This window comes from Anas acuta, chromosome 2, assembly GCF_963932015.1.
Source record: "Anas acuta chromosome 2, bAnaAcu1.1, whole genome shotgun sequence".
NCBI classification, from domain to species: Eukaryota; Metazoa; Chordata; class Aves; order Anseriformes; family Anatidae; genus Anas; species Anas acuta.
In genome coordinates, this window is record NC_088980.1 from 92,617,369 (window position 1) to 92,641,199 (window position 23,831).

Consider the following 23,831-nt stretch of genomic DNA (forward strand, 5'->3'; position numbering starts at 1 on the left):
TGTATTATTTAAGGATAAGGCTATCTTTATGCGTAACACTATGCTCAGTCAAGTATACTATTGCAAAACTAAAAATTGCATACAACATAATGAACCATGGAAACATGCTCAGTTTACTGATAGATGTATAACTTTTGTTTTTAAAATGTAATAATTTCAGTGTTAAACCTTTCTGATTTGCAGCTACGTTTTCACTGGAACTTATTAAAGAGTAACTAAAAAAAAAATCACAAGTAAATTTTCTTCTCATGCAGATATAAAATAGTGATATATATTTTGACTATCTAATTAAAAGGCTTGTAGTTCTCAAGAGCTTTTTTTTTGCACTTCGATCACATTTTGAAATGGAGAAAGAGACAATTATCTTATTCACTGTGTTGAACTGCCTTCTGTACCTGAAGATGGATACCCTTAAAAAAGGGGACAGAATGCTGGGACTCTAAACAGACCGCATATCTATTGCCTATTTTTAAGAAAAAAGTTGATACAGTCATTGATTTTTAGTCATTCCTCTTCCTTATTAAACTACTAAAATCTACACCTCGGCTTTCTTCTTGCTATGTACTGGTAAATCTTCTTGTTATGTGAGACTGACTAACCAAAATGATTAAAGAGTTGTTTCTGTTTTGCATTTGGAACCTCAGGATTAATCCTCATGGATAAGTTACACTTCAACTTTGCACTAACATATATAACTATGCCACTGCATTTGCAATATTAAAGTCTTCCATCATTCTTAATATTTGGCAGATGTAATAATTCCTTACTCTCTTGATTTTTTTCTTTTTTTTTTCTTTTTCTTTTCTTTTTTTTTTTTTTTTTTTTAATCATTACTTTATTTTAGAGGGGAAAATGACCCCATACCCGAACGATCCTGTTAAGTAATAGAGGTCTACTGGAGATTTTAATTTTTTGTTGATTCATTTTATTTGTTATTTAAATAAGTGTACTGACTTATCTCATGAGCCCGCTTAAAGCCCAGGATCTTTGGCGCTGTACAGATTTCTCAAAAATGATTTCTGAAATGAAACTGCACTACATTAACATTTGTTTTTTTATGGAATGGGAGACTTATCCCTACAAATGTAGATGGGAGAAAGTCAATATGTAAAGGATAACAGATTAGAAAGGAAGAAAATCTAAAGTGGAAAAGTACTACAGAATATTTCACATTCTGGTTAAATGCAGATCAAAATTGAAGTATGAAGATCCTATTTGCAACTGAACATATTTTTCTTTTTTCTTTGAAAAGCAAATATTACAGGTTCAGTGGAATTAAATATAATAATAAATATGATGGAGAGTAAAATCAACTTGGTCTTTCACATTTGCATATTATTGGATTCATGTGCTCTTTATGTGTGTTTTTGTCCATTCTGCAACCCAGCAAATGAAATTTTTCTAGAAGAAATTACAAAATGTGGAATATATCCTACATAGACTGAATTACACTATAATAAAATTCAGAGGAGGTATTACTAGGTATTACCATATTGATCACTGGGTACTGCTTTTGAGACTTCACAAAGGCAATCAAATAAATGAAAAAAAGAACTTCCTTTCATATAGTAGGTACATCTATAGATAAATAAGTGATTCAACTAAAACATATTTCTAAATTCTTGGACTTATTCCCAGTTTAACTGGCAATTACTTAGCTCTTTCTTACTAGGGATAAGTTCCTCAGCCTGGATAAAATACTTAAATTCATTTTCACATGTACAAAGTTAGATATTTAAAATTCTCTGTCCCACAGAATTAGAAAATATTATTTTAGCAATTTACAAATTACTATTTCTAGTCAAGGCTTAATTATTGTTTATGTATGGCTGATGAGCACTACACCAACAATGCAAAGTATTACGTTCATACAGTCCCTTAAAATGCTCATAGTCTGATAAAAGTTAAGTTATAAGAAATATTGTATTTACAATGTTATTCCTTTATTGGTAAAAAAAAAAAAAAAAAAAGGAAAAATGATTCTTTTATATACATATATATATATATACCTCGAGTACTGTGTGCAGTTCTGGGCACCACAGTATAAAAAAGACATGAAACTGTTGGAGAGTGTCCAGAGGAGGGCTACGAAGATGGTGAAAGGCCTGGAGGGGAAGACGTACGAGGAACGGCTGAGGGCACTGGGCCTGTTCAGCCTGGAGAAGAGGAGGCTGAGGGGAGACCTCATCGCAGTCTACAACTTCCTCGTAAGGCGGTGTCGAGAGGCAGGAGACCTTTTCTCCATTAACACCAGCGACAGGACCCGCGGGAACGGGGTTAAGCTGAGGCAGGGGAAATTTAGGCTTGACATCAGGAGGGGGTTCTTCACAGAGAGGGTGGTCGCACACTGGAACGGGCTCCCCAGGGAAGTGGTCACTGCACCGAGCCTGTCTGAATTTAAGAAGAGATTGGACTGTGCACTTAGTCACATGGTCTGAACTTTTGGGTAGACCTGTGCGGTGTCAAGAGTTGGACTTGATGATCCTTAAGGGTCCCTTCCAACTCAGGATATTCTATGATTCTATGATTCTATGATATATAAATTAGATAGATCACTTTCTGACCACAAGAATGAGAACTGGACTGAACTAGTTAGTTAATCCTGGATACAAATTTCTTTCCCTAATTTTCTGCAGAATTTATTGAAGGAGAGGCTTTGCCTTAATAACAGACATTAAACTACACTTTTATCAGTATGCTGAAAAAGAAAATAATAATAATAAAGGATTCTAGTACTCAAAACTCTTTCACTGCATGATTCAAGAAATGCCTGGCTGAACTTTGACATGATTCTTGACTTGTCTTAACTCTACTAACAATCCAATGGCAGGGGATCACTCTGATCACAGAAGAATCCTGATAGTAGCCATCTTTGTGTGTAGGGCAACTGAAATCCATGCTTAACACAAAATCATACTTTATTCTTGAGATCCAGGACTTGATTTGGTCTACAGCTTCTAAAACTTAGAAAAAATATAGTATTGGCTTTTAAAGTTAACTTTTCTACAGCTTACTAATACTGACTAAAAACTATCCCCGTGCATTCCTTACATGTTAACCATCTTCTTGGACAGATATGAAAAACCTCTCCATAGGGGAAGGCGCAACACAGAATAGTGAACGATACTTCTTTATGAAGAATAGTGAAATAGTAGATAAGATCTTTGAAATATCTTGGGAATGACAGATCACTTAAATTTTAAAGATCACTTTAAAATTCAGACAGACACTAAAATCTGGAGGATGTTTCAGAAATTTACGTGCTTGGAAGGTTGAATTTAATCGTGCCTTATTGAGTTTTCTCACAAATTAATTAAATAAATAAAATAATATTAAATATAAGGAAATAAATATGTTTTTGGAAAGTTTTCTTAATACAAGGACATTTTTTGAAATTGTTACACCCTTCTCTATTTGTTTTTTTTGTTTTGTTTTGTTTTCTATTATTACCAACTATTCAAACTGCTGGACCTCCACTCTACAAACACAAAAAGGTCCCGGATAAAAAAAAAAAAAAGGAAGGAAGGAAGGAAGGAAGGAAGGAAGGAAGGAAGGAAGGAAGGAAGGAAGGAAGGAAGGAAGGAAGGAAGGAAGGAAGGAAGGAAGGAAGGAAGGGTAGGAAGGGAAGGAAGGGAAGGAAGAGATCCCAAGTGAAATAAGGAAAGAATTGTGATCATGAAATAAAATGTAATACTTCCAAAAGAAACTTAAACAAAATTAAAAGAAAAAAGTTTTTCCCTGCTTTTGCTGCTGGGGAAGAGGGAGGCTGGTTTTGGTTTTGTTTTGTTTTAAGAAAAGCTAAAGCAGTCAGGTCATAGTTGCCTCTCTGATATGTCCCAGCTCTGCAGCCTGATGGTAGGGAACTAGTGGCTGGAGGGAAGTTTACTGCTCTCCAGAGGCCCACAGAAACATAAAGATTGGAAAAGACTTCCAAGATCACCTGGCCCAACCATCACCCTACCACCACTATCATTTAAAAACATGTCCCTAAACACCATGTCCATTCTTTCCTTAAACACCACCAGGGACAGACTCCACCACCTCCCAGGGCAACCTGTTCTAATGCCCACACCACTCTTTCTGACAGGCCTGACAGGCCAGGTCCTTCTTATGACCCTCCTTATAGATGGGCATCAAATAATACACATCCGTAAAACATATGTAGCTGGGTGATGCTTTTGGAACACCTGGTGTAACTGGCAATGGGAGAGAAATACAGCAAACAGCAAACCTGAAGAAAGAGTGGAGAGACACCCTGTGAGGAGCACAAGGAGCCAGGCATCAAGGGTGACAGAAAGTAGATGACTTTCCAGCAAACCACAGTAATATTAAGAGTTTACCCAATCAAGGGACAGAGAGGTTGTTGTTGGATGGGGCCTGCAGCATATGTATGCAGTGCGCTAGACCTCCTTCACACCTGACAGACTACATTCTCACCTTCAGAAAGCTATTTTCTAGGTCACGCTCTTCTGTTCTACTAAAACTCTGTTTGAGATACTGGATGTCTTTGTTATGCTCATTCCAAAGGAAAGGAGGCAAAAGATGAAGAACTGTAGAACTGAAACACTTCTCAATAGCAGTCATACTAGAAAGCATAAATTTGAGAACGGTGTAAAAAAAAAAAAAAAAAAAAAAAAAAAAACGTACTTATGCTTACAGGCTTTCTTTGACTTTGTTTTAGTGAAAATTGTGCCTTGGAACTTTCACAGATCTTGCAGATCTTGTAGCTTCTGCTACAAACGTATGATGATTCATTTCAACATTAGCTCAATGTTTATTATATACAAATATATATATATATATATCATGTGTCTTTAAATATTTGTGCATGTATATAAAATATGCATTTTACTTATACATATATTTATATACATGTAACTTTATATATTAAAATTAATATTTAAAAAATAATAAAATTAATAATAGACATTCACTAGTGACCAGATTTACTATATGTCCAGTTTCTGATGTATTTTGACATTTAGAATTTTTGTATTTGATACATATGGATTAAAAACTTAATGGAAAAGAATCCTGTTTGATAAATTTAAGAGGCATCTCAGGCTGTGGTTTGGAAACCACTGAAATGAATGCTATGAAACCAGTCAGGCGAATTTAAAATAAAATGAAGGGCCTTGTCTATTTCATTTGCCTTAAATATCTTTGTTGGTTCCAGCTCTGAAGAATATCCAGGAGGAAGTATGTTTTAACAGGAACTAGTGTTCACCATTCATTTTTGTTTAAATTAAATTAATTAAATTAAAGATTTAAACTTTGGAAATATCCCTCTGATTAAAGAAGAAATTTAGGGCATTACAACTTTCAAGTACTACCTTCAAGATAAAATTTAGGCCTCTGGCATTCAGGACTGTTCTGACTAGTAAACAATGCTTATTACTTATACAGAAGTTGTTCTTTAGTTAAGCAGAGCTTTTGTTTTGTTTTGTTGTTGTTGTTGTTGTGCAAATATTTAATGGTTCTGTGCAAGTTCTACAAGCTATATATATAAATGTCATAGTAAATATTGTTTCTAATTAATATATGTATAAGAATGACTCTCTTAATATATTAGGCAGCTAAAGTGTCTAGAGGAAGTCAGCTAGATTTAGAAGACACAAAGAGAGACAAAAGGTAATTTCAAGCAAGTGAATCAAGACTGTATTTTCAAATCTAGATGAGAACATTTTGTTTTATTTTTAGAGATTAAAAAACCCATATTTGTTAATCCATATTTAGAGAGCTCAGTAATCTAATCAGATTCAGTAGCTATAATTAGCAGCTTCTCTCATTAGCATCGAGAATGAAAATACATACAAATGCTGAACTTAAGCACCTCTTAAAACATTGACATTGTTTTCTTCCACTTGTGCAGAAAATTGCTTTGAGCTTTGTCTTTTTAGGTACATCTTCATCTTTAGCAATGTATAATTATCCACAACATTGTAGTAGCATATATGTAAATGTTTTCCTACAGTAGAAATAGCTCAGGGGAAAAAAATAAATATTTGTTGTGTGTAACTCATGTTAGCACAATCCTCCAGGATCTTAGAGATGCGAGTTTGAATTCCTTTGAAGAGTGGTATGAGGTCTCATTTCCACATTGTATGTAATCATTTTCCTGTGTTCACAGAAACAGGATATAAACTCTGCAGCAGGTCTGAACTATGCAGATTCACTATCCACTACACCAAAGAATAAAATCCAGAAGAATTTGGACAGAATTAGTGTTTACACTGATGTGTGCAATTTCTGTGGCCCAGCTCATCTCATTTGTGCCATTAGTGTAAGTGGCAGCAAATGCAAACAGACTTGACAACCATCATCGTGCCTACATTATTAGACATTTAGATTAATCCTACCCTACCTTCACTACATGAGATTACACACAGGAGACAAGAAATCAATAATGAAGGGATCTATGGTGTGTACCAGTAACTGACCAGTATATACATGTTCTGCTCTTCTGCAGATCCTGAGAGCTATGCTAATGATAGTGTGTGATTGATAATTACATCTGTTCTTTTTCTTCTGTCTGCCTGTTCTGCAGAAAGTGTCTTGGCTCTCTGTGAAGACAGGACAAGCTTACTTTTTACATGCAGCCACACATGTTTTCAAAGGTATCATTTCTCCTACTAGAAGGGTATAACTTTCTGATGAAGTCATTGACATACAGCTCAAAATATGATACCATATGGAATCTGTTCTTTAGATTTCATGCACTTGTCATAAGAATGACTTGTGACTTTCTATTAACTTCTGTTTTCAGACTTCTCAGTCTTAAAATAAAGTACCTTTTCTTATACGTAATACAGTAGCTTCACTACTCTGACTCACAATATCTCTGTATTGCCTCATCTGACTTATCTATTAGAAACAAAACAAAGTGTTGTTTGGTCAAGTATGTTCAGATCCTTATGTTTTACAGTGTAACACTGCAGGCTGATAGGCATTTATCACTTCAAAAGAATCTCTTGTAAATCAGACCAAACACTGAGACTAGCCACCTAATTTATCATCATGTACAATCAAAGATTACAGTTCATCAAATAACAAGAGCAAAGCCATTTTTATATTTTTTTTCTTAGCCTTCTTAAATGAAAAGAGGTTTATTTCACTTTGATAATATATAAACAAAAAATAAAAGTGCCTGCTTATATGTTTCTTACTAGCTTCTGTAACAACCCTGTGGTGATGAAAACAACTGTAATCTGCTAACTTGTATAACTGGCATGGTTTTAAGAACTCTGAAGCCCTGCTTAAAGGCATGACTAAATGTCAACAGAGAGGCATATTTCCCACCTACATAAGTAGGCTTGTAAGTTGCAATTGGAAGAATACTTGGAGGATATTTTTCTCATTAACAAGAATTTCACAGTTTCTTTCTATGAATAGATCAGAAAAAAAAAAAAAAAAAAAAAAAAAGTCTAAAATATTTAGGTACCTAAAGGAGAACTTGTGCCTTGTGCTAGAGAAATTATGTCTGAATTTGCCATCATCTTCAAATTTCTTCTCTGATGCCATTATAACCTGTGTTGATTGTAATGAATGATCTTAAAGGTCTTTAGTTACTTAGTTACTCTGTACATGTATAGCAGTATAATACCACTAACACAAAGTTAGACACAGTCAAAGCCCCTGACTAGGCTCTGGTATGCTAGATCCAGTTGGTGTATTTGAAGTATGTGCTCCAGAAGCATCATATTACCAGCAAAACACAACAACCACTGTCGCTATCTCTGCAAACAGAACAGCATGAACTAGTGATACTGATGCTTTGTTTTCTGTAGAGGTATGGTCACCTACAACATGCAAATCATGCTTCACCACTCTTCTCCAGAGGATTCAAATACATATTTCTCAGATCCCAAAGAAGCATACTAACATTTAAGCTTACAGGCAGTTTGGATGGAGAAAGGAAAAAAAAATAATATATCCTCTCTCCCTTGCCTTGTGAAAGTTGCAAGATTGAGAAGAGTAAAATATTAAGCTACATAAAGACAGCACAAGAAGGAATATCAGTTAGTAACTCAAACACCAACATGGAAGAAAAAGAATTAGTGTTTTACTAATGATTGTAAATTCTCTGAACTCAAAGCACTAAAGGACAAAGGTTCTTTTCTCCATATTGATGTGAGAATTACAGGCTGATTGTACACTCACTGCAGGCTTTTCCTGTTGCCCAGCCTAGAAATCTAAATGTTCTATTTGATACACAGTTGTTTCCCAACTCATCCAACATGTTGTGCATGCGCACACACGCACACACACACACACACACACAAGGTAAAAAATCCACTTCTAGGAATCTGAATGCCACAGACCAATAGCCTGAAATATAGGCATTCAATCCTTAGAACTTTGTAGTTTAATGAATTAGACCATAATTATCATTAGACCATAAATGACTTCCTCATGATCACACAGGGAGCCCATGCTAGTAAGTGAAATCTTGTCTTCTCATGCTTTAACAGGCATGGAAATTATTTACTAAAAACAAAACCAAAGAGTTTATTTATATTGATACATCTATGAAAAACAGTTGTGTATCACATTAGATTTATGTATGAGAGGAAGGCTGCAAGAACTCTTGTTCTCTAACACTAATATATTGTGCCTTGAAGGATGAATTCTTGAGGGAGAAAAGAACATCCCTATGTGATGAGAATTCCTGATAACAGAAACTGGAATTAAATAACCAAGTTAGTTTCATGTGACAATCAACATATTCTTCCTGCTTCCCTTACCTGCCAGATTTCTCTGAACTGGATCTTCAAATATAGTATTCTTAGATGGCAAAGTTGTTGTTGTTGTTTTGTTTTGTTTCAGTTCTTGAATAATGATGTAAGAATAAGTGACTAGCAAGATTGACACAATAATAGTGTTCTGGTAGCCAGATTAAAGACAAATGTATGAAAGAGCCTCCATCTGAAATGTTCCATGAAGCTAGTAGTGTGAGAAAATTTTCATTTTCATTTTGGCTAGTTCTAAAAAGCCATGGATTCCTCAGATGATTCAACAAAAGTGTATTAAAGAAAGAAAGAAAAAAAGAATATGAGATAAAAGTTATGAATCATGCTTAAAATTTCATCCTTTCCAACACACAGCACATTTATATTTGAGAGAAACATAAACTAAGTGAAAGTCTTTTGCCTGTCCTGCTCTAAAAGCACAGTGAACCTCTGCTTCTGGTTTATGGAAACTCTGCTTCCTAGTTTATAGGAAATCTGGGTTTGGGTTCTGTCTTTGCCAGCAGAAATTCCTAAGAAAAATGTTTTAAATATCAAGTTCAAAGCTTTTCTGCAGTGGATGGGTGCAACGCACTTTTCTTTGTGCTGATTTCAGAGTTCTTTCACTTTTTGTTCACTTTTTATGTCCCTATACTTCCCTATACTTAAATAGGGATGGAAACAGAAAAAGGCTCCCCAGTTCAGTATTTGAACACCAACAGTTGGTGATCCATCAAATATGTAAAGTTAAATTTCTATTAACCCCTCCTTAAGGGAGTTTTCTGAAACACCACTCCTCATTTCCTGTGTGTCTTTTCTTCTTCTTCCCCTGAAGACCTTTCTACACACATTCATCTGTTCTATGCAAAATGGCAGGCCTCCAGAAGGAAAGCTATGAAGTCAGTGAATTTTCTGTGACCTGATCGTTAAGATACTGTCTGGCCACATACCTGCTTGATTCCCAGGTAGACAGAAGCTCCAGGGACTTTTCTCAAGGTGACATTTAGCCTAATCAGAAACTTCTGACTCATACAAAACACTAGGAGTCCTGGCCTCCTTTGAAAGTCCTGATTCTCAGCAACTACAAAATTCTCTCTTGAGGCAATTTGGAGAATTACACTAAAGAATTATCTTATTGTGCACCAGTAATTTGAATTAATAAATAATGCCCATCATCAAACAAGTTATGATCATTTTGACTAACAAATTACAATTATTTTACTTTTAACATAACACTTTTTCTTTTTTTCCCCTTAGAGTGTGAAAGCACCTGCTTCTCTTATAATATCCATGAACTGAAAGCCTCAGAGTGGTATATTTCTTACTAAAGAATTAAGTGTTATTGCACATTATGCCAGAGCAGCAAAGGATAATGGAAAATACTTAAGTAATTGCTCGTTATTTTCCTTCCCACTTGCTTAATTCTATCCTCTTAAAAAAAAAAAAAAAAAAAAAAAAAAAAAAAAAAAAGTGATAAAGTGATAAAACCTTCATTAATCTTCAGACTAACTATTTGGCAGAAAAATTTTGTACCATAAATGTTTGAGTTTAGATGCCCTGTCTTTAGTCTTACCTGGTAATTGTTCTCTGTGCTATTACTCATGTATACATGTCCAAAAACAAAGTTTAATTTTAGCCTGTAATAAGAAAATAAACCTCCTGTTTACTTTTGTTCACCACTAATTAAATATAATACGTTCCTCAACATTTTGCAAATCATAATTATATAAAATTAAGGAAATTGAGAGAATATTCATAAGGAAGGCAAAAACAATTCAGTGAGAGCCTTTCCTCTGTCAGGTAAATAAATTTCATCCATTTACACACCCAAACCAAATTCTCTCAAAATCAATGGAAATACTCCATTGGCTTCAGTGGCTTCTGGATTAGACCCAGCCAATTCCCATTAAAGTCAGCTCAGGACTTCAACTAGATCATGATGTAACTGAATTAATTAACATTAAATTATGAGAAACTCTTCTCCATTACTACAAATTACTTGTAAAATAGCCAAGCTTTACTATTAATAGTGAATTCAGCAGTGCTATATGAGAGTTTCTTTCCATTAATGCTTCTAACTATGTATTTAGGACCAATTTTGGGCTTTTGGGTTCCCATTGCCATGTTCTGCTAACAGGCATATAAAAGCATGACTGCCACCTCATTGCACTGGTTGCTACCAACTTGAGTTAGGTAGAATCAATTCTGGCATTGTGAATTTTCTCCTGGACTTGATTGTGTGTGACTATCATCAGGATCCTATTCCTTACGAATATTGCACAGTGAACTTTTAAGCCGTTTGGAGTGTGTACTCTTGTTTAAGAGAGCTTCAAGCTGGGAACTTGATGCTAGGTCTATACTTCTGGCTCCAGCCCAGCTGTCTACATTTTGAAATGTATTTGATTTTGGAATGAACTTTTCTGGAACGGAATGTCAAGAAAATACATAATCAAGAGGGCATCATACATAACGAGATACAAAAACCTGTTTGTCACCTCCTCCCACAATAGCGAAAAGCCTTCTACAGCTGCTAATTAGAAAATTAGAACACCACAAATGGATTATATTTTACTGGCAGCAGAGCATCTTCCCCCCAGTGTTTTTAAGTACTTTTTGAATTGTTTGCTGTCAGCAAAACAAGTACGCTACCTGCGATCCTATAGACAACAAAGCCCAGCAGCAGGATTTCAGTCAGGTGATGTCACCCAGGTAAAATTGTACTGACAAGCTTTTAATTAAAGTTTTCCCACACATCTTTCTGCTGGTCCCCAGGAGCTATTATTCATTATGTGCCGACTGTCAGCCAATTGTGAGTCGGGAGGGAAGTGTTTTATTTTCAAAGCCCTTGCTGACAGCTAGAGAACACTTTGTTATACAATCTGTTTACTTTTTTCACACACACAATCTTGCTAAAGGGGAAATGGTCATGCAGTAGTGTTTACAGTTTATGGCAATAATTAAATACATCTGGCAGTGCAGTAGCTGAAAGGAGGTCGGTATGGGTGTGGGTGAAAAGCCATAAAATTTTTCATATAAACAGTTACTCTCACCTTGCAGAGCCCCTAGCATTTTGAGACAAAGTTTCTTTGGGAAAGGGCAAGTCTAAACAGGTGCACCAATTCTGAAATTGAACTATGTGGCTTTAAGCATGTGGTACTTGATGCTAAGAAATACTGTCCAGGAATCAAGGGAACACTCTGTACTGATCTACCAGAACAGTTTGAAGAGGTTATAAAACAGCTGCTTGTCTTTCACACTGCTGATGTCCAAAGTACTTACCTCTATAAGAAGTAATGTACATTGAGAAATTACCACCAGTTGCAAGCAGAAGGCAGTATGGTGTCTGTTTCAGCAAATGGTCTGTATTTGATGCTTAATACTTACAGGAAAGCAGTCTTCTTGAAATTTTTTAATGACTTACAACAAAATCATTTTTTTAGTTGGCTGGTGATTATAGTATTTATTTGTAATTATGAAAAAATTTAAATCTTTTTTTTTTTTAAAGTAACATTAATCACTGCCTCACCTTAAGTATTTTTGTTTATTAAGAATGCCAGAAAGTTAACAAGCATTCTTAAATTGTTTTAAGATTAATTAAAGCTAGCACAACATTCACAAACAGAGGTAAAACAGAAATTGCATGGAACAAGATCAGTTGCCTGACACTTGCTGCCAAGCTAATGGTTATTCTGTGGAAATGGCTTCCACTACTTAGCAAAAAGAATAGCAAATAAATCAATCAATGAATATTTAAATACTGTCTTTTATTGATAATATTACAAATAACTCCAGAAATTATACAAAGGTTATATAGTACTATTGCTAATGAATCTTACACAGCTTTTAAGTGTTTTTAAATAATTACAGTCTTAAGAAATAATTTTCTTAGATGGAAATAAAGTTAAGCAATCCAGGAGAAGACACTTTAAAATGGACTGTTTCTGAGGTTATTAAACATTAAACTGTGGGTCCTAGCTGTATATTGGTTTGGAAAGCAGTTTCAGTAGACAATATAATATGCATGCCTTAAAAAGCCTTTCCTGTTTGGAGATCATACCAAGACTTTAGCCAACAAGCATATGAACACAGGTTGCACTGCTGGAAAGAAAAATGTTAAAAATTCTAATTGTAAATGTAACTCATATGTGTCACTTTGTAGACTATGTTTTTCTGCTATTATTCTATTTTTTTTCTCTTCGCTAATGAAAGATTTTTTTCTGATGATAGATGATAAGAGCAAGATGATATTTTTTTGGTTGTTGTTTCAGTCACAAATAACAAATAGATTCTAAGATACTTCACAGTTACATTCAAATTAACTTATTTATAATCATAACATTTTCATATTCCCAAGCTTAACTAAACCAACATACTATGAATAATGTAAGCATTTTATGTTAATCTTTGTTTTAAGGTCAATGTTATAAGGGAGTATTATTACTTAAGGATCAGCATTATAAACACTAACAGTAAGATTTATCAGAGATTTGAGAAATCAAAGTATAAAGATTAGGTAACTTGCCTGAGATTTATGGGGTAGAAAAAGTGAGGAAGCTTTTGTTTCAAAGTTCAAAGCTGCCTGTGCATTTTAGTCAATCACTATTGCATCCAAATGCACAGAGCAATAAACCTAGGCTCCACACTGATAACAGAAAAAGAACTCATCAGTCAGTCATGACCATTCTCACTCTTTTCTCTCCCACGTGCTTTCCACTCCAGAGACCTTGGGGGAGCTGCAAGGCAAAAGAGCCAAATATCTTCAGACAGAGTAGGTACTTGAATTTAGCAGGGATTATTCCTTCAGGCACAGTACTGTGCTAATGTGATTACATATCTTCCTGCTGGAGCTAGTCCACATCTCGCTGAAGTGATACAAAGCCACTGTCTACAACTGGCTTCCTATTTCCCTCCTTAGGAATTCACTTTTCTTTGTGATCCTGAGCTCAGGACTCTCATGTGACAAATGCGAGGGATGGGGATACTTCTGTCTGAGCTTCCATCACTTCTCACGTGCAAAGAGAAACTGTTGGTCAAAATAAACCATGTAAAAACTGTGGTGAAGTGATGCTTGGAGAGTGAGAACATTTTGAAGTTACCAGAGAATTCATTATATGGAAAAGAGGGTTTACCAAATAAATCTGATAAGGATTCTTCAGAAAATTTCAGGTCTGTCTTGTATGCACATAAGTGATTGGATTTTTAGCAAGATGTTAGGTAAAACTAAACATAAGACAACACCTTCCAGTACCCAACATATGTGTTCTGGTGAACTGATATTGAAGCATGTATCACAGTCTCTTCTCTGTTCTTTTATGTAGTTTGGTTAAAGCAATGAGGACTACTGGTGATACACATACACGATCATAATGAGTAGCATATGATAGAGAGCTAATAAAGTCTTGGCAGTATAACATTAATTGAGAAAATATTAAATTGTGTATAAACAAATGTAAGTGGGCAATCACCATTTAACTGATCCATTTTCAGCATTGTGTTGAAAGGATGTATTTTTTGCCCTATGTAATTTGATAGTATCATCAAAGATCTGAAAGATGAAATGTGAGGGTAGCTCAAAAAGTAATTAAGAAAATCTGGTCAGCTAAGCAAACCATTGAATTTCACCTTAAGGATTTTAATAGCCATTTTCTGCTTGGTTTGTGATCAAGAATAAAAACAGGTATGCATGAACTGTCTTTCTAAGCAGTGATCAAGATGGGAAGAAAGTATACACACACACGAACACAAAAAAGTGGGTATTTTTCCCATACTACAGTCATTTACAAAAGGGTGTCTCCTAGACCAAAATGATCTGTTTAGTGCACAAAACATCTGTACGTGAAAAATTGTACTTTGACTGTTTTTCTACTTTCCCCAGTCCTTTAGATCAGAATAGCCACCAAAGAAACCTATCATTCTTCTTTTTCCAGTGTGATATCCCCCCTGGCTATGTAACATAACTCTGGCCTAATAAAGAAAGAACTACTTCTGACTTGAGTATATCAAATTCAGAGTTGCATTTTTGAATATTTAGCTGCTCCAAACCAATGTTTTTGTTGTTGTTGTTTTGTCAGAGTCAGTAGATGGTATGATTATTGCTATATCAAATATAGTTCCTTAACAAGACAGAAATCATAGTTTGACAGTGGACTATGGCTTGGCTTTCTGCCATCTGCTGGACTCATATTTGTTTTCATGGGAAGAAAACAGTAAAACATATTGGACTTTCTGCTATTTGGGTCTCCCTTGACAAAGGAAAAAAAAAAAAAAAAAAAGAAAGCCTTTCAATTCTCTTCCCATTCAACTCTTGCCAGTTGTCTGCACTGGTACACCACCTTCCTTCTGCACCATGTTTTAGTTCATTTGGAGTTATCAAGAAGCGCTTTCTTAATTCTGAAATAAGATATACAAAAAGGCCCCTCTGGAAACTGACGGTACCCTGCAGGGCTCTGGCCCCAGGCATCTATGAAAGCACATAAAGACACCATAAAGGCTTGTTTGAACAATCTGAACAATTCTTTCCTTACCCTCAACCAGGTTATTTCCCCTATTTAACTGCAGGTCAGACTGGCAGATATCTTGCTCATCTTTCTCTCTCTTTTCTTTCCTTTTCTCTCTCTCTTTGTTGTTGCCCATGTTTATATTTTGAATGAACTAATGCATCTCTAAACATGTCCATTATATTTCACATTAGTCAGTGCAGGAAATTACTGTAGCTGTGGTTTCTTTCTCTCATGTCTCTGTTCAGAAACTCCAATATGAATTTGTCATAATTTCCAACTTGTTAACGGTGAAATAAATTTTAGGGTATTGTGAGTGTTTTCCTTCCTTCCTTCCTTCCTTCCTTCCTTCCTTCCTTCCTTCCTTCCTTCCTTCCTTCCTTCCTTCCTTCCTTCCTTCCTTCCTTCCTTCCTTCCTTCCTTCCTTCCCTTCTTTCTTTTATTTTTTTTAAGCCAAATCAGAAAAGATACAGGATGTATCTTTCAGTAACACAGACCATTCTTGTTCCTTTCCCTTCCCTACTCTTACAACGCTATGAATGAAGCAAGCATTAGGGATAGAAGTCAAACTTCATGAGGAAAAGCATACAGAATTAAGTTAACAACCTGAAGATATGCGCTGTAACGCTGTTCATGACTGCTCGTGTGCTCACAGTTTCCTCATTATTTGTGTCTCTGCAATCCAATGCAAATAGGAATTTAACTCCAGAGACTATTTCTCTTCTTGCACTCATCAGTGTGGGTCTTCCTATCATCAGCTCCCCCTTAAAGCAAACTGCATTGCTCTAACTGAGTCTTCTGTCTTCCTGTACATCCTTCTCTTCATATGTGAATGGCAATCAAAACAAGCATGTATATCCGACAGCTTAAAAGCAACTGACAAATCCAAACTTATGGCAAGCCAGCTTTCATGTGGCTCAACCTCCCTCTGCATTTGAACACTGAATAGGTGCAAACCTTACATCTGAGTTACCACACCCATTTGCCACCCATTTGTCATCAGTGAATGATAGTGTCTTTTGGGGCATGGGCTTCTCAGCAGCCAGTGTCTGGAAGGAAATGAACAGATGAAAACGCTAGGATGGCAACACCTTGTCAGACCAAAGATCCCTATAATCCTTTCTCTGACAATACCTGTCAGAAGATGCCTCAGGAGCTGTTGGGAAACAGGACAAACTTGTGCTGATGTTTCTGCTGGATAATCTGTCACCCTTCAACTCAAAATTCTGAGATAGAAATATCTCCATATTTATTTTTATTTTTTCCATGAATCACTTTTTATCTCAAGTAAACTTCTAGAAGTTAAAACATTTTGGCAATTAATTCCACAACCTTCCACACAGTATAAGAAAAATTACCTTTCCTGATTGAGACCTGCCAACAAAACATTTCATTTGATGGTTTTAAAGTTCTTGCAGAGGAAGAAGCAGTGTTAACTGCTCTTCTCATCTTCCTATCAGGAATCTATAGACTTGTGTCACATCTTTCCTAAGACATATTCTTTACAAAAAAATTCCAGTTGCACAGGACATTTACTTGCATGGGAGTGATTTTACACCTCTGCTTGCCCCTGCTGTCCTTTACCTTTCCCAGATCTGCTGTTCTCTTTTTAAAGTGAAAAAAAATAAAACTGCATTCAATACTCATGATGCAGATGAGTAATTTATACAGCAAAACAGTATCATCATCTATTTTGATCTCTAATTGTTATCATATTATATATTTTATTTATTTATTTATTTAGCTAGTGTTGAGCATAATTTTCACAGAACTACAAAGTTGGGAGTGTTTCCCCCCATAAATATCACTTCAGATTTTTTCTACCCCAAATGTTATTTGACATTTCATCTACCACTCGCTCAACAACATGAGAATTACTGGATAAGTTTACTACACTTCTGCATTACTTTACAAGCATCTCTCCTTTTTATAACCTTGATTAACTTAGTATTGCCTGTGAAATTTTTCACCCCAACATTTGCTTCCTTTTTAAATCATGTGTTAGTGTAGTGAACAATACATATATAAAATAGAATAGAATAGTTCAGTTGAAAGGGAACTACAGAGATCATTGTCCAACTGAATGTCATAAATGCTTATAAGGCTCCACTGTTCCACAGTGAATATTTATTTTTGCATGCTTTTTCTCATCTTATGCAAATTATTTATGCATGTGAGAACATATGATTGATCTCATAACAGATCAATCAAGAACTTTTGGGAAAACTTCCATATAAAAATGTTTTTGGAAAACCAAATGGCTACCTCAACTGATCTACACTATTCACAACCTTGTTGACTTCAAAGAATTTATAGTTCATTAACTTACTAGAACTGTTTTCACAAACAAACAAATAAACAAACTAATGACTCTTTCCTAGTATGTTATATTCACGGTTACATTAATCCCTAACATTGTTATTCACATTTTATCTAATTCTATCCTTTAGTGTAGTTTCTACCAATTTTCTGGGATCACACATACATACCTTACAGACTTTTAATAGCCCCTGAATAATCTTATAAAAATCTGCATCTTGGGGCTTTTGGGACTTTTCTACAAAGGAAACTATATTCTACAGTTATGTTTCAGCTATTATATCCTAGAGAACCTGTAAAATCTGTGAGGCTGGTGAATAATAGCTATTTGATAATTTTCAGTGTTCCATTTATTGATTTATTCCTCTGGTCTTTTTAGTGATATTTTTTTTATTTTGAGGCAGATACTGTGAGTTGCACTCCAAAATAATTGTACATTTTGAACCTCCCAAAACTAAAATTATGAACAAAACTGAAGGGGGAAAAAAAAAAAAAGAGAGAGAGAGAGAGAAAAAAAAAATCCACTAAATCCACTATTAAATTATCTTATTTGTGCTGCTCATAGTCCTTTGTTGCTTTAGATCCCCTGGCAGGTTTCCTAATTCTGATACATTTGAAAAGTGATTTGTAAATTATTTCTCAGACTTTTTCTTGTCAGTTTATTATAATGTTCAACCCAATATTTCTCCTAACTTTTTTTTTTTTTTTTCTTTATGAATAAGGCATTGAGCTTTGGTTCTGCTGCATTAAGGAGTCCTTTCTCCATAGCCTGAGCAAACATAGAGAAATGTAAATTCTTGGATACTTGTAGGAGATGAGAACCAAGAGAGAGTGGATTTCTAGACATGTCTTTGGAGAACAGTGGCTTAAATGTGAAAAACATCAGTGAACATGTGTGGTATGAAATCTTGCTGTACAGCTTCACATGTCTGAAAAGTGGAAGCATATACAAGAAATACTAGTATGAGCAGAGGAGAGAATTATTCAAACCCACAAATTTTAGCCAACTGACATTTGGTAGATCTACTTACATTGCCTTTATCTCACCAAACATGTATGTTAAACTGTGCTGACAGTTATACAATCACATACCAGCAGATTTCAGCCACTGACTGAAAACAGACTGCACCTTGTGGTCATAGGTTTCTTGCTTTCCAGCCAATATTCATGCTCAAAACAAGGAAAGGCTTTACATTTTGCCCATAATACTTCAAAGCACGGTTCCACAGAGTCAAAAGGTAAATCCAGTTGCTTATAAAATACCTGGTTTCTGGGACAGTTCATAGTGAAGGGTAGGAAGTTTTCTGAGAGGAAGTATGAGTGCTTTTCTTTTAAAATACTATTCTAGTAAAATTCTAAAAATAAGTACAAAAGATGGTCATTTTAGAGACAGTTTTTTCTCAGGAACTCCTTAGCCAATTAAGGTCATTAAAAAACTAACAATAAAATGAATTTGAAATTAAAATATATATATTTCCCAGATTTACACAGCAACAAATGTGAACATAGAATCTAATCCATCACAATTAACAAATAAATAAAGAAATATAAAATATTTTTTCTGTTCCATAAAAGAGTGGTTCTTCTAAATAGCTCAACCGTGTTTATAGGTTGAGCTATTTAGAAGAACCTGAAGTAGATTCATGAAGGTGTTCAGCATTAAAACAGTCTTTGACTTCATGAGAATCGTAATTATACAAAAAAAAAATGTTTCTAGAAAAAATATTTTTTCCAATCAATACTCAGATTTACTAAACATAATTAAATCAATATCAAATGTATTAAAATAATCAAATCAAATTATCTTGTTATCTTTAATTCTGCAAAGATCTCTTTGTTTAACTTTCCTCTTCCATACAGAATAATATATTGAAATAAAAAATTAACCAGTCAGCGAAATACTTTATAAAGAACAAAACATTGGTACTTTGTTTCATTGGAGAACTGCCATAATCATATGACAGTTATACTATAAGTTATGGGTAAGGAGACAGGACAGTGCATTAGATTAATACTTTACCATTTTAATCTATTAATCTACCACCTTTGGGACATGATTTTAAATCTACTCTGGAAAAAAGTGATTGAAAATCATTCCATCCTGACAGCTTTAAAAGATCACAAGTGAAACATGTTAAGAAGGTCTCAAACCAGTTGATACTGAACAGGAGCAGTCATCTCAAAAGATACCCAGCACTGATGCCCTTTCTGTATTCTTACCAGAATAGATAGCTTCATTACAGCAAGGGGTATTTCATGCTAGACTGATGATGAAATGATTGAAATACATGCTAAAACAGACAAGTGCAGTACAGGTTCACTGTTGAAGAATATGTCAGATAGTCATATGTAAGAACTTAGGAAAAAAAATTCCCTACTGATGCTGATATAAAGAGGACAGAATGATATAGTGCAAAATAAATAAATAAATAAATAAATAAATCACTGATTATTTTCTAACTTTCTAGAATGGATGAGAAAATGACAAAATCATCTGAAAAGCAGAAAGAAGCTAGGTAAACCATTCTTCTACTTTAATGTGCTCCTTTAATTTATAACTGCAGATTCTATATTTGATCTTTTCTAACAGTAAGTTTGTATAAAAAGTGTCTTTCAAAGATCTAGAAAATAAAATAAAACTACAGCAACTTCTGTGGTTTATTTTTATTAATAATAAATGCAAGTAAGGAAAAAAAAAAAAAAAAAAAAAAAAGCTTTAGTTCCTACTGTCAAATTCCTAATAAATTAGTTTATTAGTAAGTTATCTAACCTTCATTTAATGAGGCCCTCCAGATGTTGTATTTTAAGTGTAGCAAAAAAAAAAAAAAAAAAGCAGCTCAATGTTAAGCACAACATAATTATTTATGGCTAGTCTGGAAAAAAGACTGCATTCTCATGTTACCATTACTGTAATAACATATGATATTCTCTAGAAATAATCAATACGCGATGACCTACAGAAAACTATCTTCAGCTACAATTTTAAATATACTCAGCTCTATTTGTTGCATTTCTATTTTTCTGCCTACTACTAGTGAGCAGCTGTCTCTAACACTTAAAGATTCTAGTTTGCATGTTTCTGCTCTGTTTAAGATTTTCATTTTTATGATTTTTTTTTAATTTGTTCCTCCTAAAGAAATATGTTCAGTATAGTTTCATATTTCCTTTCCTTAATACTTAGACAGAAAAATCATCTCAAATTGTTTTATTTGGGATTTTTTTCATGGGATAAGAATTGATCAGAAATAAGATAATATTTAAGAATAGAATTTTCATACAGGAGAGAATATAGCCTATTATTACAACAGTCTAAGTTTAAGCCAGTACTCTACATAAGCATGATGAGAAGTACTTGAAACAGCATAATATTTTTTCATTAATTATATTGAATTATATGGCAGAAGTGTTAAATTTTCTTCTGGAGAAACATGGAGATAATTCATTTACCTTTTCAGTGCTTATTAACATTTTAAAATTAGTCATGTGATACTTCGTTGAGTTCAAAAACAGAATGTAGAAAAAAGAGAAGGCTATTTTCCATAAACATCCAAAATATTTTCAATAAAACTTTGTAGTCATAGGATAAAATCCTTAGCCATAACATGGATAAGTACTGTGCTACTGTGTTGGAAACAGACCATAGGAAGAGATGGTCAATTCTTATGATGGAAGGACGTTTACAGTGGAGTGATTTACTCCAGAGTCCATGTTGTTCATGTCACAGGAAAAAGGATAACCAGCTGACAGAACTTCTTCTATTCAGGATAGTAAAACAACGGCCATCTCTTAAGAGCAACAGTAGGATCTTATGAAATTCAGGGACTGCACAATAAAACCATGGATGAAATTAAGCTTTTAGAAACCTAGACTGATACTTATCTTTCCTTATAAAAGGATGGTCCCTAAGCTGAACACAGCTGCTGAAGTACAAGGTCTTGGGTTTATGACAGAAAATTACATGAAAACATCAGCCTGATGTTGATGTGGCAGTCAAAAAGGCAAATCAGACATTAGGAATTAAAAGGGAAGGGCAAGAGAAGAAAGAATATTTTATGTCACTCAGTAAAAAAATGGCTGACATACATCTTGAATGACACAAGCTACAGTCCCCACTTCTCCAGGAGGATAATCTTTCAATTTCCGTTAAATGGAAAGATTCAGAGGAAGGCAAGAACAACCAAGAGCATGCATTATTAAAGAAACATTTCAATTTCTTCCATTTGGAAAATAAAAGAACTACAGAGAGGTATGGTAAAACCGTCTGTAGGAAGGCAGGAGAGAAGGAGTGGACAGTGGTAGCCAGTTCACCATCACTTGCAGCATAAAGAAGACCCATTTAAATCTTTTTAAAGACCCATTTAAATATTTTAAATCTTGCAACATTAAAAGCTAGCAAGAGGAAGGTTAAAAAAAAAAAAAGGTAAAAATGTAGTTAGGGTGGCATGCCCTACCACAGAATGATGTAAATAGTAAATGCTGAAAGCTTCAGCAGAAGCCCAGGCAAGCCTGTGCTAGAGAAATACATTGAAGCTACTGCATACACAAAAATCACAACTAGATGAGGAACCCTAAGGTTACTGAATGGTGACAAAGCATTCTCCTCTTTTCTTTCTTTTACAAAAGATTACCATATGATAATCTAGTTCTAGAGTAGTTTCCCTCTTTATTTTCTAGAATTCTGTATTTTTTCTTTTTCCTTCACATTTCTTTATGATACAGACAAGATTGTATAATTTCTTTCTTATTATCATCATCATATTAACAACTCTTCTGATCTTAGGAAAAAAAAAAATGTATTTCCCCATTTTTATTTTTTTTTATATTTATAATTTAAAAATTGCATTGTGGAGAAGAAATAAAAATACATATTTTCAGCATAATAATAAAAAAAAGACAAAAATGGAAATTCTAAATAGTTCTTCTAAAGTGTTCCTTCAAAAGAAAGCATATTTTTTTTTTCAAGATGAGGAAGATTATTATGATACAGTTTTAACATTTAAGATAAGACCATCAAACATTACCCTCAGATAATGCCAAATAAGACCAAGTAATGAATAAAAAACACATGGAAAATCATTCAGAAGAGTTCTGCATAGTGGAGAATATCTGCACCTTGGAACTTACTAAGAATTCTCCAAGAATGAATCATCTACAAGGATATCATCATTACTGACCAGTTTTCTATCTAGCAGTTTTCAACAAACACTTGTATTGATATATTTGATCTATGAGTTGCGCTGAGGTTGAAGAATTGATGGAATGTTCATAGCAACTATTTTTGTTTGTTACTAAGGTTTAGTGATAGTTCACCACATTGTCTTGTTTCTTTATAATTGGATCATTTAACCTTGCTAGATTCCTTCTACTTCCACTAAAATTAAATTAAGTTTATTTCTTTAATAAATTCATCCTGGCTGCTTTTCTGTAATTATTGTAATTATAGTGAACACTTACAGGAGAAAAAAAAAAAAAAAAAAAACAACCACCTTAGCTCAACGTGGCAAAGTGGTGTTTATGCAGCATGAATAACAAAGATCAAATTCAAACTGTCATTTGGGGTTTCTGAAAAAATATTTATGAATATTTTTCTTAAATGGACAGTAAATATCAACATGGATGATTGCCATCAATAAATAACAGAATAGTTTAAACAACAAGGATGAAGAAGGTACATGGGAGTCAGTATGCAGATGACTTTTAACTGTTTTTACAGAACTGATTTGGCTACAATTAACCTGCTTAAATTCTAAGACCACTGGGAAGCAAATAATCCAGTCTAGCTTTGACTCAGTTCTTACAGGAAATGTTTGAAATAAGGTGAAATAATTTATAATTCAAACCAACTATGCTCAAAGTTTCAACCCACAGCAATCTGCAGTGTGTGTTTGAAAATTATGTAATAAAAATATATATCAGGGTGATTGCTGGGTCTTGGCCAATACCTTAGAAACATATTCTCCAGGTAAGTGTAAGTATCTCAGCACAAAGATCTGTTGCAAAAACAGTGTTCAGCTTGTAGTCAGTTGCTTTTTCTCTAATGAGAATCCTTTGGGGCTCTTAAGAGGTTCAGAGACGGCTGTCTGGACTTCTTTGAAATCAAATAATCTCTGAACAAGTTCCTTCTCTGTATCAGAGTTTGCAAAAATGCTTTCCTCATTTGATAATGTTATGATATATTTGAGAGGAAAGCTTGGTAAAATACAAAAAAAAAAAAAAAAAGGACAGAAAACTCACATGATAGTTGTCAGCCATATAAATGAGATCTATTTGCACTTTCACAAGTTAATTA